At 30.9% G+C, this 18,006-nt stretch overlaps 1 pseudogene; it reads left to right on the plus strand.

Moving 5' to 3' along the window:
• The first annotated feature begins 7,030 nt into the window (after window positions 1-7,030).
• Window positions 7,031-8,134, plus strand: LOC111281544 (uncharacterized protein At5g48480-like; annotated as a pseudogene).
• The last annotated feature ends 9,872 nt before the right edge of the window (window positions 8,135-18,006 follow it).

Raw genomic sequence — 18,006 nt, forward strand, 5'->3', positions numbered from 1 at the left:
AAAAATAAATTTTCAAAAAATCAATTTTTAAGGAAAAGTTGAAAGTATCAATTTTCTCTGCACAAGAACAATCATCATTTCCTTCCTTTCTATTTTGATTTTGATTTTTTTTTAAATAATCCGACGATGGAGCCTCTGCAAGTGAAACAATAGTTTTTCTTGTATACTCTTAAGGTGAGAAAATTTTCTCAATTTTCTGCTAAAAGTATTAGGGTCAATTGAGAATAATTTCCAACTAATTACTTGGTAAAATTTTAAAGCTAATTGGATAACACAAATTTAAGCTGGTACCATCTTTCGATGGGCGTTGTGAGGGTGCTATAACCTTCTTCACATGTAATTGAACTCCCGAACCCTGTTCTGGTTAGTAGACCTGAACCTATTCTTTTAGGGGCCCTTAAATCTAGGTGCTCCCTGAAAGGACAGATTCTTTAGGTGGCCAATCGCACCTAGATAAAAAAGATTGGTGGCAACTCCCTTAAGTTAATGTCTAGCAATAGATCCCCGGATCTAGACGTTATGATAACTTGGTGACTCCGCTGGGGACTTTGAGAGTCAGGCCAGCAAATAATTTATGTTATCCGAAAGCCTAAAAAAATTGAACCTTTTTGTATATATGTATTATTGTTCATTCATGTTTATTTACTTTGTTAATTATGTCATTCATGTGCATGTGCATAACATGAGCTCTACACCCGAACTCCGTCCCTTTAGGAGGGAGTAAAGTACCTATTGCTTTCGTGAGGTCTAATGCCTCCGCAGTGGCTAGCGAAATACTCCCACTCAAATTGAACCTTTTTCACTTGTAGCCTATAATGGGTGAGGATTAGGGTGCCTTACTAGTCTTTGATGGACAAGGATGTAAGGAACAATTTGAGGATCTTTAGACTGTGACCTAAAAACCGCATATAGTGAACCTTAAGAGTGCCTAAACCTAGGATAGAGCCCTTTCTACCCAATGATAGATATACCCTAAAATTAAGACACAAAAAGGGTGTTTATCTAATCATTTTGGTTGTTTAACTTTGTGTATCATTTTCATTATCATATGTAACATTATGCATCAACATCACTTTCATTTCATCCATGGAACTAACTATGTTGTTTGTCTAATTGTATACATCTGCATTATTTTTATGATCATGTTTTAACACAATCATTTACATCCATTTCATACTAGATTTCATTTAGGAAAATGTACATTTCATTAGTGCATCAAAGCATCAGACATAAAGCATAGCATAACTTTTCTAATCATAAGTATGGTGCTAAAGGTTCAAGGATAGCTCCATCTAGTGAGAATCCTGCCCATCGATACAACACAAGATCCAAAGCAAGACAAATGGAGCAAGAAAATTCTCATAGATTTGAAAAAATAGAAAAAGCACAGGAAAAGATTGAAAGTGAGCTGAGCAAGATTCTGGAGGCTCTTAATAACATGAATAAAGGAAAAAGAGTTGAAGAAGATACAAGCCAACAAGTTCCCCGGTTGCAGGAAGTGGCTGACCCTTTATATCCTCCAGGTTTTGGCCCACCTCAAGCCCAGTCTGCTCAAGAGGTCCCGCCACAATACTTCACATATCCAACATATCTTAGAATGCCATCAGCTTTCAACCCAGGGTAGTATAACAGCTATGTAAATCCTGTTTTCACTAAAAAGGTAGCAGAACCAATTCTTGATCTAGATGATTTAAAAGAGAAGGAGAAAGAAAAGATAAGAGTGAAAGTTCAAGAAAGCTCCAAGATTAGCATGTTAGAGCAAAGGCTACGGGCTGTGGAAGAATTTAGCTTTTATGGGTCAGTTGATGCTGCTAGGCTCTGCCTAGTTCCTGATGTGGTTATCTCTCATAAGTTTAAAGTACCAAAATTTGAACAATATGACGGTATAAAGTGTCCCAAAACTCACATCACAATGTATTGTCAAAAAATGGTAGCTCATGCGCATGATGAAAAGCTATTGATGCATGTTTTCCAAGACAGTCTTACTGGCTCTACGGCCAGGTGGTATGTTCAGCTGGACAGAACCCGCATTCACTCTTGGAGCGATATAGCACATGACTTCATCGGTTAGTATTGACATATTATCGATTTGGCCTCTGATCGTTTGTCTTTACAGAACTGGAGAAAAAGACAAACAAGTCTTTTAAAGAGTATGCCCAGAGATGAAGAGATATAGCTTCACAGGTGCAACCTCCACTGACAGAGAAGAGACTACAGTGTTGTTTGTTACCACTTTAAAACCTCCCTATTATGAAAAGATGATAGGGAATGCAACAAAAAATTTCGCTAACATGGTAATCTCTGGAGAAATTATTGAAAGTGCCATAAAAAATGGCAAGTTGAGAGGAGGAGAAACCAAGAAGACATTAGAAAAGAAAGAAGCTCAAGCTCAAGCTGTGAGCTTTGATAGATGACAATTCAGGGGTTATCAACCCTATCCATCCCAAGGTTACTCTTCATACTATCCTGCTGTGAATAATACCTCATTCTACTCATACCAGCTAACTCCACAACCACCTTATTCATCTATATACCGATCAAGTTTTAGCCCTCAAGATCTTACATATAGCCTTAACATTCAAGCTCCTGTAAGAACCCAAATTCGCCTTATTAACCCAACAAGTGGTTCACGAGAACAACGAACTACTCGAAAAAAACCTGTATTTGATCCAATCCCTATGACTTATACAGAGTTATATCGAGAACTCTATAATAGCCATTTGATTGCCCCCATCCATGTAGAGCCGCTTAAACCACCCTATCCAAAGTGGTATAATCCTATAGCCCACTGTGACTACCACTATGAAATTACTGGCCATTCTACTGAAAATTATACTGCTTTAAAGTATAAGGTGCAACGGTTGATCAATGATGGAATGGTAAGTTTTGATCAAGGAAAAGCAACAACACCTAATGTTAGCGTTTCGAGTGAAAGTCAAGAACAGAAAGGGTTCGGAGAGTCACAATGAATTGAGGGGCAAGATGTCAATAGAGATTCTTCATCTGATCGCATAGGGAGACAATTTTAAAGAATGGAGATAAGGCTGGTTGAAGGTTTCTTTTGTCATGTTAGGATTTCTTTTCGAGTGATTGTTGGATTTCTTTTTGCAATATGATTTCACTTGTTATCATCTTAATAAGGGCAAGTCAATGCATTTCATTACATTTCTCTCTTTCACTTAACCATTACTCCATGCTCTGTTATCTTTCATAACTTTATACTCCCATTCTTAAATTTCAGACGATGAATATTTAGATAATGATAACAGTAATTATGAGATTTAATTTTGAAAACTCATCCACATTAATATGAGGAGATGATTTGAAAAAAAAAAAGAAGGGTAAGCCATTACCAGAGGTGAAAGAGATATGTCTTGAAGATATGTAATCTTTTTATATAGGATCATGAACTTTGTTCAATAGATGATGTTCAAGAAAAGTATTCACGATTGAGATGAAAAATGGCCATCTTTCTTTTACCATTTGAAAAACCATTTATTGCTACCCCTTTGAGCCTATTATGATTTCTTTTTTGGAGGAACCCCAACCAAGGATCACCCTCTACACTGGAGGGTAATTTTTGAAAAAAAAAAAAACAGCACAAAAGGTCTAAAAAAAAAAAGAGAAAAGAAAAAATATGTGCCACACATGACTTGGGGTAAAGTAATGAGAATCTTTTATGTGAGGAAAAAAAAAGTACTAAAATGATGTGGGGCAAAATGCCAAGTTATATCAAATGATCCTTTGGTTTTGAACCTTTTTAATACATGTTTTGAGCCTATTATATCCGTTTTTTATGACCCTTCACCTTGGCCTACATTACAACCTTGAAAAGTCCATTTAGATCAAGTGTGAATACTCAACTTGAATGGTCATATGTTGAGCAAAGGTATGCTTTTAAAGTTTGATGTATGAAAGATATCAACAATGGATGAAAAATGAGAAAAAAAAAAAAAGAAGAAAAGAAAAAAAAGAAGAAAAAATGAAAAAATGAAAAAAGATATTCAAATTGAAAACCTGAAAGGGTGATTTTGGTAAAAAAAAAAAAAAGGATCCAGGTCAAATGGCTCACATTAATGGAAGATCAAAGACATCTGAAGATCCTTCAAAGATTGGGGTAAAGTTCGCCAAGCTCAAGATGACTTCAACAGTAAATGGAATGAGTTTTTGAAAAAGAATCCTATATTAATGTTGAGAATTGTCTGCATATTCATTATTTGGACATACCATTCAACTTAATGACATGTATCTAATTTATCTTCTTTCCCATTTGTTTTGTACCAAAATAGAACTTCATTGATTATCTTTACCATAATTCACCTTGTGTTCTCTTATTGTTACACCCCCAGAATGAATTGAGAAAATGCTTGATTGCATTATATTTGTCAAGATTTGAAATGATAATGAATGAATGAATATATGTTTAAAAGAATCTTACATTCATTTGAAAAGAAATCTAAGATGATGGTAGAAACCTAAAAGAGATGATTCGAAAAGATATATGATGTGATCAAATGAATAATATGATGGGGCAAATCTTGAAAAGTGATATAACCAAGTGATGAGTATAAGGATGAATTGGTCGATATGACTTGCAAGTTATGATTGAATGATGAGAATAATCAGTGGACAAAGTTTGTTTTGGAATGGTTAATGCTGAAGACACCTATGAGTAATGACCCAGTGATGGTGGATGAAACTTGTTTTGAAATTCATTAGTGCTGAGAAGTTCATTGAATGATGGTCAAGTGATGATCGATTGATGAAGCTTATTCCAAAGTATTGAGAAACTGAACAAGGAAGAATGTGAGTGGAAAAGACAATTGAGAGCTACATTGGTTTGATCTTAGAAGAGCAGTGTAATTGGATCTCTGAAGAATCAAAGGGCTTGATACCCAATAAAAGAGCTTGAGAAACTTGAGTACCATACATTGAATAGGAATTAATTGGCCAACATCTGCATAGCATGCATTGAAATTCATATGCATTACATAGCATACATTACTTTCAGGACAGTATAGTGTATAAATTCAAGAAGCAGGGGTGTTTCAACATCCCATATAGAGAAGACAGATATGAAGATATTTTGCAAATTTGAGAAGAAACTTGTCAAGTAAGTTCCTAATTTGGTATCAGTTGGTATCAGGGTTGATTTATAAGACCTTTGGGCATAATCTCTTGAAATTCTTTCAAACACAATTTTCAACTCCTTTAGACATGAGTGTCAAGGAGCAATTTACTTTTCAAAGTCGTGGTGCCTCTGTTTAGAGGAGCAATTTATTTTTCCAAAGTCATGGTGCCTCTGTTTAGAGGAGCAATTTATTTTTCAAAGTCATGGTGCCTCTGTTTAGAGGAGCAATTTACTTTTCAAAGTCGTGGTGCCTCTGTTTAGAGGAGCAATTTACTGTTTCAAAGTCGTGGTGCCTCTTTTTAGATGAGCAAGTTACTTTCCAAAGTCGTTGAGCCTCTGTTTAGAGGAGCTTTGAAAAAAAAAATAAAAAAACAAAAAAACAAAAAAAAGTTGCCTCTATTTAAAGGAGTTTTGTTTATGTTTCTCAAAGTCATTGAGCTTCTGCTTAGAGGAGCTTTGATCATTTAAAAAAAAAAGCAAAAAAAAAAAAAGGACAAAAAAAAAACAAAAAAAATGTTGCCTCTATTTAGAGGAGCTTTGTTTATGTTTCTCAAAATCATTGAGCCTCTGCTTAGAGGAGCTTTGATCATTTAAAAAAAAAAAGCAAATAAAAAAAGGACAAAAAAAAAACAAAAAAAATGTTGCCTCTATTTAGAGGAGCTTTGTTTATGTTTCTCAAAATCATTGAGCCTCTGCTTAGAGGAGCTTTGATCAAAATTTTTTTTAAAAAAAAGGCAAGAAAAAATGGGCAAAAAAAAAATCAGTTGAGTCATAAAGGAGGTGTCTACGTCTTTGCACAATTTCTGTTTCACAAAAAATGTACAAAGAGGGGTAGCTGTAGACACCCCATTTTGTCCGGGATTCTTTGTCAATTGAGACTAATCTAAGCTCAGTTGTAGGGATTTTTATTCATTTTTATTTTAGATTTTTTTTATTTCATATTTATCATTTTTTTTATTATCTGATTTTTTTTTTTTAAAAAAAGAAAGATTGAGATTAAGTTGGATGATGATCAGAAAGCATGATTAGTGGCTAATCTTTAGCATTGGGTGACTAATTGGAGTTGAATTGAAACTCTATCAGCATGGGTCTATATATCAATAATGAATATACAAGCTAGAGGGGGGAGGAAAGATAGAGGAAGAATCCGAATAAGAAAGGGGAAAAAAATAGAGAAAAAGACAGAGGAGGAATCTGAATAGGAGGAGGAATCCGAATAGGAGAAAAAAAAACTGAAAGGCATTGTCACGATGGCATGGAGAAGTAAGCCCAAAGCTTGCAGCTTGGGCAGCTGATTTATCCTCTCCCTACCCCGATTCTGTCTTTGGTTTTGAAGTCGTCTGCCAACTTGGTGCATCAGCTCTTGCTTATTGGCCAGTATATGGTTCAACTCCTGGCCTCTTCCACTTAATTCTTGCCAGTGTTCGAACGACTTCATCACTGGCCCTAGGGTCCAAAGGAGACTTGTAGTTTACTTCGTCCTTTGAATATCTTGTTGACGAGGATACTAAATATAATTCTGCTGGAACACAATCGTGAACAGTGTTTGGTTCATCTTTTGGTTCCTTCTCTTGCATTGCTGATCACTCTTGTGTAGAAAATTACAAGAAGCTAAGGAGCAGCAACAGGAAGAAAGATTCAGAGATCAAAAACTGACAAAAAAATTCCCCTGATCCCGCTACCAATTTTGCTTGAGCGCATGAGCAGGTTAGTTGAGTAGTAAAAGCTGGCACAGGCGCAAGCTGAGGCCCAATCGCAGCTGTCTCAGATTCAGACTCAAGAGCCACGACGGCAGTCCATGAAGGAAGGCTTTGCTTCGAAGGAAGAGGTGAAAGATCACCTGTACAACCTAAAACAGCAACATGACAACTGGTAGACAGCGAAGCTGAGAAAGTAATAATGGCAATGAAAAGAGATGGTGCTGCTGCCTCCAAGAAGCGAAGCATCGAAAGGTTGGACTACAAAGATGGTATATTCTGTCGAAAGCTGGAAGGGTCTAAGCTTAGAAAAGTTAAAGCTAGAGAAGGAACTTCAACGTGCTACATCTGAAATTCTTTGACTCAAATTGAAAATTAGAGATCTATTTCAACGTATTGATTCACTATGTGCTGAAGGAAGGCTCCCAGAATCTTTATTTGATTCTGAGGGATAAATTGATAGTGAGGATATATATTGTACAAAATGTGGGTCCAAGGACCTATCTTTCGACAATGATATCATTCTATGTGATAGTGCTTGTGACTGTGGATTCCATCAATATTGCTTGTAGCCGCCTTTGTTAAAGGAAGACATTCCTCCTGATGATGAGGTTGGGAAAAGGTTTTTCCTGGTGCAGCAGTAGCTGCAGGTGGACAAAGTCAAGATCCTAACTTTGGACTACCTTCAAATGATTCTAACGATAATGATTATAATCCTGATAGTTCAAAAATTGGTGAGAAGGATTGAGAAGATGAGTCAAGTTTTGATGAATCTGATTTCACTTCTACATCCGAGAAATTGGAAGCCCCAGCTAAAGAGGCCAGAACGGAGGAGCCGAAAAAGCAATGGCAGTGGAGTTCACAACGATAAAGCCGCAGCTGATGGTGGAAGCACCAAGGGTAGTTGATGCACTGTAATTCTACAAGATTGCGTTTGACACTATCGATAATAGCTGTACTCTTTACCCAAAGTGCAAGGCTGAGCAGGAGCTTATTCATATCCTCTCGGTTCAGTTTGAGCTCACTAGCTTTATCGTTCTTGTATCTGACTTCACTGGTAACTCTGCTCTTGTGAAAAGTGAGGAAACTGGATGTGTGCTTTGCATCAAGACTGAGGAGCGTGGAAGCTGTTATAGCCAAAGTCGTGAGCATTGGAGCCATTGCAAAGGATGGTGACGCGTGCTGTGGTGGACACATGCGCAAGGACAAGGATTCATATGGATACGGTTGGCTCATTTGCTCTCTTGGCAAAAATGTTGCTGAGGTCCCTACATTGTTGGGATCTGGCTTCCTTAAATATTTTTGAGGAAAAGTTGAAAGTATTAATTTTCCTTGAAAATCAAAGTTTCCAAAGAATATTTTTGAGAAAAAGTTGGAAGTATCAATTTTTCTTAAAAATAAATTTTCAAAAAAAGGGTTTTTGAAGAAAAGTTGAAAGTATCAATTTTCTTCGAAAATCAAAGTTTTCAAAAAAAAATATTTTTGAGGAAAAGTTGAAAGTATCAATTTTCCTTGAAAATCAAAGTTTTCAAAATATATTTTTGAGGAAAAGTTGAAAGTATCAATTTTCCTTAAAAATAAAATTTCAAAAAAGGATTTTTGAGGAGAAGTTGAAAGTATCAATTTTCCTTTAAAAATAAATTTTCAAAAAATCAATTTTTGAAGAAAAGTTGAAAGTATCAATTTTCTCTGCACAAGAACAATCATCATTTCCTTCCTTTCTATTTTGATTTTGATTTTGATTTTGATTTTGATTTTGATTTTGATTTTTCTTTAAATAATCTGACGATGGAACTCTGCAAGTAAAACAGTAGTTTTTCTTGTATACTCTTGAGGTGAGGGAATTTTCTCAAATTTCTGCTAAAAGTATTAGGGTCAATTGAGAATAATTTCCAACAACTAATTACTTGGTAAAATTTTAAAGCTAATTGGATAACACAAATTTAAGCTGATACCATCTTTTGATGGGCGTTGTGAGGGTGCTATAACCTTCCTCACACGTAATCGAACTCCCGAACCCTGTTCTGGTTAGTAGACTTGAACCTATTCTTTTAGGGTCCCTTAAATCTAGGCGCTTCCTGAAAGGACAGATTACTTAGGTGGCCAATCGCACCTAGATAAAAAAGATTGGTGGCGACTCCCTTAAGTCAATGTCTAATGATAGATCCCCGGATCTAGACGTTATGACAAGAGGGGTGGAGGGTAGGGTATAGTGATCAGAAGGGTCGGCACCATTGTCATCCTTGATTTTTCTATTCTGTTCTATTTTTTTTATATATATTTTGTTTTGTATTTTGTAATATTTTGGTTTTTTTTATTGTATTTCGTATTTTATTTTTATATGTATTTCGTTTTTTATATTTTTTTTCGTGGACAAATTGATGTCCATAAAGATAATTAAACAACAAAAGACCAAATAAAAATTACAAACTATATTTTATATTCTCATATCGATCAAAACATGTTAATTCACCAAATTTTACTGAAACTTGTTGAAACCAACAAAAATAACTCATGTTATCCAGTATTAAATTTGGTACAAAAAATCATTTTTAGGTGTTTTGTATTTTAATATAATTGGAGCATATCAACCAATACAATTCGAAACGAAATTAATAATTATGATATTAATTTTAAATTTATAAAATCAATTTTGTCAGTAGTTTTTTATTGGGCGATGGGATGCCTTGTGGGGAAGTTGATTAGATGGTTGATTTAGAAGCTAGAGTGTTTGTAACTGAAAGAACGATTAAGAGGATATCTAAGTTAGAACTCCGGCATGCGCTCAAGCTAGCAAAGTTAAATAGGAGAAGAAAAATAGAGGAAAGGAAGAGAGGAGAAGAAGGTAAGGGAGCATATGAGATTAAGTGAAACGAGAGTGAATTATTTAGAATGAAATACATGTGGTCCGATTTTACTTTTTATAATGAGTTTATGTTAATGTACCCAGTTGACTTACGTAATATTCGATAAATGTTATGGAAGGAATTATCAACATGACAATTAACGAGCATTGATTTGATGATCAAAATATTAATTAGGTCATCAAGATATAACATAATTCAAGTGGGACTCAAATCTTTACATGTAAAAAATAAATAAATGACTAATATATCTTTATTCGTAAATGCGTGTTTTAAATAATTTATTCATGTTTATTTTTATAATATCATATTAATTAAGTTTTGTTTCTTAACTTATGATACTAAACTCAACTAATAATTGGAAAAAAAAAATCAATTAATGACTTTATATGTTAATGTAAGCTAAAAATTTGCGCATGTATATTTTTTTTATTTACTGGATAAGAGGTGTGGATAGTAGGATTTCAATTCTCACCTTATAAATCTTTTTAAAAATTTTTAACCACTAAATTACGAAGCTGAAAACTTACATAACTAAAGCATATGCACGTTTGCAGAGACGATAAATTACTCACATTTTAAATGATGAGTTAATTACTTTTTCTTCAGTTTCGTATTTGATGATTCTAACATAGTAATTCAAACGATGGAGAAAGTGGTCAAAGAATTTATATAGTCTTTCCTCTTAAAGTATGAGTAAAGGTTTCTTTGGAGTATATTAATTATATTAGGGCAAGAAGAGGGATAAACTTTAGTAAATGGGGAAATGGGATAGGACCACCTCCAGCAATAATCTGAGAAAATTTCAGATGCGTTGGATATCGAAGGTAATCTACTGCATGAGAGGCAGCATCACAAGGGTTAACACTGATTGTAATCAGTATCAGCTAGAAGGTGTAGAGTGGTCCATGAAAAAAGCACCTGATATTAATATGCAGCTATTGAAAAACTTGCCATTGGCAAACTGGGGTTCAGGAAACAGCCAAATCAGTCAAGCTTGGCTTGATATAACAGTTTCATTGGGAATCATCCATGAATGATACAAATCAAGATCTACCTTAATTATTAGATCTGGCCATCGGTATTATAATTAATTAGACTTCATTTTTATATTTTCTGGACCAACATTTCAGTGTGATTATATATATATATATAGAATTAAAAAAATATATGTAAATTTTTTTAAAATTTTATGTTATATAAGTTGATTTCTTTTATATATATATATATATATTCAATCCAAAAAAAATTCAAATAAAAATTTTTTGTCAAATATCTTGTTGAGTAACAAGTCACTGTTTGAATTGGAATTCAGGTAGTCGCCTTCTTATAAATTTCTCACATGATAAATATGCACTTGTTACAATGCTATTTTTTGGAGCTCGGGAAAATAGCGAAGTTTAGAGAATTGTGAAAACAACAAGGAGAGAAAAATAGGAAAAAGGTTATTAGGTGAAGTTTATTGGAAAAAAATTGATAATAAGTAGCATTTTGGAGATAAGGAAAAAAAAAAAGGAAATGTAAATGTAAATTACCTGCTAAATAATTTAAATTTGTGAAATTTTTATTTTGATCACTTAATTTTAAAAGTGATCTCGAATATTACATAAATTGTACATTCTTGGTCACCTAACCAATAAAGACAAATGAGATTTAATAACGAGGGAGGCTCAATTTGCGGAGATCGCTCTCCTTGCTATGAAATACCTGGATTTGTGTTTGGATGATGCTCTATCATTAGTGTCAATTTCGAATGAATCTAATAAAACTTTATTAACGCTCATCTATTACCCTGATCTGGGATTGGAGCAATCTATTTCCTTAAAATTTTTCAAACAAAAAAAAAGTACAAATGGGATTAAGCTAATCTGACATTTTATATCATCATTTTGTGTAAAGTGGTAAGGCACATTATTATTTTATATTATCATTTTGTGGAAAAAAAAAGTGATGTGGTACAAAAATGAGGACATAGGATATCACAACGTCGATGGTGAGTATTTAATAGTTGGATGACAAAAAAACACATATCCATAAAAGGGTATGTTCAAGTCACAAACTTTGATCAATGTATTCTTTCAGTAGGAATTTAAGAGTACTTCATTACTCTTCAAATCTCAAAAAAATTTCTTCAATAGTGGTCAGAACAAGGATATACTCACATCCACTCTGGTACTATCAGAATAACTTTAACCTTCTATGGTAGAAATAGTATTCTTGTATATACCAGAATAGCCTTGTTGGATATAAGATTCAAAGAATACAAGTATGTAGTATTTGATATAGTTGAGATGACACTCAATGCAGGAACTTTTTTTTTCACAATCTTTTCAAATTATAATATGTCTCTTCATAATCCAATGTGTAATTTATTTGAAGAAAGAATTTACTATCGAGTGTGTCCTTAAAAAATTCTTTAAAGATGTATCTGGTACATAAAATTATGATAAAATAAAATAAAATAATATTATGAATAGAACTAGATTAAATAATATTATTTTATCTTATGTTGAATGTGTGTAAGGATAATGATAAGATAATTTATTTATTAATTAAATTTATCATTTCTCAAAGCTTATATAATTTATATTAGTGATGTAATTTTTAAGAGTATAATAAGACATGTTAATTTAATCCTATAAATTACAAATAATTCTTTTTACTTGAGGAGAATTAAATAATTTTATCCTAAGAAAATGATTAATTTTCTTAGTAATCCTAACTCTTTCTGCAGATACAACCAAATATAATATAAGATAATTATTATTCTATCTTATTTATCGTTCTATGCACCAAACATGAAATTATTATTTCAACTATTATATCTTTCTCAAATACATTAGAATTCATTTCATTAACGGTCAATTATATATTGCATTTAATATAAAAATATTATTATAAATTGTATTTTAATTAACTTTAAATAGTGTCTATAGAGAATTTGTTAGTAAAACACTATGAAAAATAATAAGTAAAAAAAGCATATGTGATCCATAAATTTTTATTTATATTTTATTTATATTTTTATTCTTTAAAAGTTTTAATTAGATAACTAATTGTCCAAATTATCCAACTTAATTTGGTCGTTCCATCTATAAAACAATCTAAATTGATTAATAATAAATGCTACCTGGCATCACGTGAATGGCATTAGTTGACATCTCATATGACAAAGTGAATGACCAAAATAAAATTTCGTTCAAAGTTTAGAGATCAAAGATATTATTATCTTAAGTTTTTTATATTTTAAATATATTTAATAAAATATTAAATTTAAAATAATATATTTTTATTTTTATTCTATTTTAAAAAAATTAACTAATAAATTATATTACAATAAAAATATAAAAATATTTTTTAAAATTTTAATATTTTATAAAATATATATAGAATATAAAAAAAATTAAGATAATAATATCTTTGATATTTAAACTTTGAGCGAAATTCTATTTTAATTTCTCCGTCTATCACCTAATATGCTAGCTGAAGCTATCAATGTGGGTCCAATTAGCATTTACTGTTAATTTAAACATTTCTATAGACGAAATAACCAAAGTTGGACATTGGACAATTGAGAATCCAATTAAAACTTTTTAAAAATTAGAGATTAAAATATAATTTAACTCAAAATTTAGAGATCTTGAGTGCTATTAACTCATAAATACCATAAATTCATATTTTTGTTATTATAATAAAAAAATAAATGAATTCAATAGAAAAATGAACAAAATAAAAAATTAATTTAAAATAATATAATGCTACTTATCATTTTGTGAATTATTGAAAAGTAAACTGAGAATATAGAAAAATTTTCATTATCATTTTTTTGAAGAAACTCCAATTTATAACTTTTTCTAAAAGTTCAAATTTGCTTCTAGAATAAGTTAAAATTTTAAAAAATTTGAAAGCCAAACACATGACTTTGCTTGCAATAGATAAGCTTTTCTGTAAGTTAGGCTAAACACTAACTAGGCCTAATTTAGATTGATGTTAAAAGTACTTTTTGCGTTGGAAAGTTGTTTTTGACCTAATCTCAATGCTAGACAATAAAAAATATATATATTTTTGTTTGAAAGCTTGGTTTTGCCAAAAAAAAAAAAATACTTAAGAAGTGTTTTGTGATAAAAAAAATACTTTTGAGATAGAAAATAATTATATTATCTTATTTTTTTATATTTTATTATTTTATACATATCTTTTTTATATATTTCAATTTTCAATTACTCTCTATATTTCTCACAACAATATTAAATATTTAAAAATTTTAATCACACTTTTTTTACTGTACTTTTAAACATACTTTATTTTTTCAACTTAAACATTTTTATCTGTAAGAGTAATGCTAAACTAGCCTTTAGTCAAATTTAGCTTAATCTGCTTTCGCATTAGAGGAGAGGAGAATATTCATACGCATACTTGTGCAGGTATAGCATATCAAATTACATTTTGCAATAAAAATATGCACAATTTCATTGCAAATTTTATTTTGCATTATCCCCAATGCTGAAAGAACATCTTGTTGCTAAATACTAATAATTAAATTCCTTGTAATGTGCCTCTTTACTTCATCATCAATGAGTTTTCTTTTCCTAAGAAAATATATTTCCCAATTATGCGATTTTTAAGAGGATGAGTAATGAATTGAAAATACTACATAGTATACAAGTAATTTTACCAAAAAAAAGAGAATCTAAGTGAAAAAAATTTTTGGAAATATAACTTCCATGGATTCCAATCAGTAACCAGAGATATACCTTCTCCTACTCTCTTTCTCTCTGGGATGGTTCAAGAAGAATGCCAAAACGTCTAGATTAAAGAATGTTATAGAAGTAAGGCAAAAGCCGATAAGTGACAAGCAGGTATGGCAATGAATCCACCTTCTGGTCTGACTTTGAGACAAGAGTGTTTAGCATGTGTTTGGATACTTTCTCCAAATCGTTACGGTGAAGGTTTCTCATGCAACTTTTGTTCATCATTCATAAAATTTGTCATGCATATATGTAAATTTGAGGTCTGTGAAAACATGTACTTGCTCTTTAATTTTCGCCTTTGTTGGATGTTTTGGCATGAATATTATTTTAAAATTATAAGCAAGAAAAAAAAATAAAAAAAAAGAACACTACATGAGGGTTTTGGCTCAGATTATGGAATAACTTTTCTTTTGACAAAAAGGCTTACATATGAAACAATTTAAACAAAAATTAAATAATTATTTAAGCCTTCATCGTTTGATTGCAATTAATTGAGATTTCAAACCTTTTTTTAATACAATTGAAGCCTTAAATATTTATTTTCATCTAATTGAGCTCACCATTTGGACATAAAAAGATGTTGATGGTCACCTAATTTTTGTCTAATAAGGGTTTAATTACTGAAAATAAATGTTTGAGAATTTAATTGATTGCAATAAAATGATAAGAATTTAGATTATTATTTAATTTTACTTCTTTATATATTTTTTTTATACTTATACCTTTGAAAAAAAACAAAAACAAAGTATTTGACTCTCAAAATTTTAGAACTTTTGGCATACGTGAAAAGCATATTTAAGTTTTTAGACAATGTTATAAATCCAAATTTCTTTAAGAAGTGCTAATTTTATTAAGAGTTTATATTTGATATACTATTAGTGTATAGATTTTATACGCTATCAATAAATCAGATGATACTATCTCATTATAAGCAAATATCAACTCTTAAAATAAATATATAAAAATTAATATTAAAAAAACTTACTTATTAATAAGGTGATATCATTTTATTCACTTTATTAAAGAGATGGCATTATCCAATTCACTGATAGTGTATAAAATTTATATACTAATTGTACATTAAATATAAATCCTTTTATTAATAAATGTTTAATGATTGTTTTACATTGTTATTTTACATTTCAATAATTCACAAAATTATGAGAATTACTTTATTTCACATTCTTTTTTTATTTTGTACTACTTTTTCTATTGATTTCATTTATTTTTTATTTTAATTAATTAACAAAAATATCCTTTTATTTATTTATTTATTTCACATAAAAATTTGTGATTTAATTTAATAAAGTGTACTATTTTATTTTTTCACTTATTAAAAAAACAAAATTACTATTAAATAAATTTCAACATTCTACAACACCTTTATATTAAGTTTACTAAACAATATTTTAACTTCTTTTTACAGCTCTTTAAAAACGGTTTTGCTCGAGCAAGCCACAAAATCTTTTTGAATTTCTATAATGTTGCCAATTTTGACATTTTGAAATGTACTTAATTGATCTATGAACAATAATATGATTAATATGAATAAATAAACTATTTAATTAATATTATTTTCTAATATATGAGAGATTGTAAGATATATATTAACATATATATATATATGCAAGAAAAATATAAATACAAGAATTAAAAATCATTCAAAAAAATAATAATAAAAAAAAGACTCTTTGAGGCACGAGATAATTTTAGTAGCTACTAATAGGTGCTTGCAACAATATATTAATATTTTGTCGTAAATATAATTTATTTTAATAAGCTGTTGCAAACGAAAATTTTTATAAATAATTTTCCCAATACAATCACTTTTAAACACGATATAGAATTATAAAAAGAAAATTGTTAGTAGCTAGATATCAAATTGGTAATGCTAATGAGGTTTTGACATACTAGTGGGGAGGAGGTTTTTAAATTTTAAAGTCTTAGATTTAAATCCCACTTTATATGAGTTTGGTTCAATTTTTATTTGAATTTGTTTAATTATGAACTAATTTTTTTGATTAATTTGTTTATTTAATTATTCAGTGAAATTTTTTTTATTTTACGTGAGTTAGGTTCAATTTTTATTTGAATTTGGTTAATTATGAACTAATTTTTTGGTTAATTTGTTTATTTAATTATTCAGTGATATTTTATATATAAATATAATACTTAATTATAATTATAACTTGTACTTATAATTTCATAAAAGAAATCAAATTCTTAGTGGTTAAAATTATTTTAAGTTGATCCCCTCTAATTCTCGTAACTGTATTTTTGGTGTTTTATTGTTCACCATAGTTTTTTATTATTAATTTTTTTTGGTATTTGATATCAGTAAGATTTGATCTTTAATCAATTTTTTTATATTTAAAAATGAATTTTCAATAGCTTTGATAGCTTACTTGCGATCTTAATTTAAATAGTTTTCAAGAGAGGGTCCTGGAGGAGTTTACAGTACAGAAGAAAAAGATAGAGAAATATCGAGATGGGGGCACAGATGCAGAGAGTAGCTGTAATCTAGAATAAGATACCCATTTCTACATTTACTATTAATAAATAAATAAGAAAGAAAGAAAGATAAAAGAAAACAAAGCACAATAACTATTTGTTTTTATATTGATCGAAAAGGACCCTGATCAAGCAACCAAGTTCCAAAGAATAAAACAACACTTTTGTGGGGTTTAGTCTATATCCCAACTTAGATCACAAAAAACCTGATAATGAGATCTTGATAGTAACAGTTCCATGTTCCATGGCAAAGCTCAGGTACAATGATGCCCAGGAAGCCTTACAGCTACAGGGGGACCAACCATTAAACTTTTAGCATCCCACTTCTTCAAATAATTTGTAGATCGCAGCTTAATTTTAGGGCTAGATAGGCCTTGAATTGAAACCATGTCCTAAAAATTTCCATCATCTTGGATTGTTCAAACTTTTGTTTAAATGAATGCCTTATTGTGCAAAGGACTTGAGTTCATGGGGGTGTTTGACTGCAAACCTTTTATGGCAAATCCTGTTAGCAATCCCAGTAACTATTTTTATTATTTCGTGGAACTAGTTTGTAGGGCAATAGACCTCTATAGGCCCTCTTCACTGAGACAAACGTCCTTCTTTCAAAGCAACTAAATCACTACAAACGCCATGCCTAGAGACTCCATAAACATGAACACTCACCGTTCCCTTTTTAAAGTCACGAGACCCACTGTCCCCTATTGTTCGTTCAATTTGAGAAGAGAGAGGGTGGCAGAGAAACTGATAGAGAACTTTCAAACCTCCTTTTTCTCCACCCTCAATCAACTAGCCTCTATATTGCAGTCTCAAACTGAAGTCTTATAATTTTCTAAAGCTTTGGTTATCCTCCCATCTGAAAGATTGTTTACCTCACATTTTTCTGTCTTTCTCTGTCTGTACCATGTAGGCCTCCCCACATCAACACAATCCTTCCTTCACACCTGTTTCTTATCTTCTCCTCTATCTCATGTTCTCTTTCTCTTTAACCTCCCCTTTTTTTTTGTCTCTCTCCCTTTTCACAATTCATTTCTGTATGATTCTGTTCATCT

This window comes from Durio zibethinus, chromosome 5 (assembly GCF_047325235.1).
Source record: "Durio zibethinus cultivar Kanyao isolate XHJ-2024 chromosome 5, ASM4732523v1, whole genome shotgun sequence".
Lineage (NCBI taxonomy): Eukaryota > Viridiplantae > Streptophyta > Magnoliopsida > Malvales > Malvaceae > Durio > Durio zibethinus.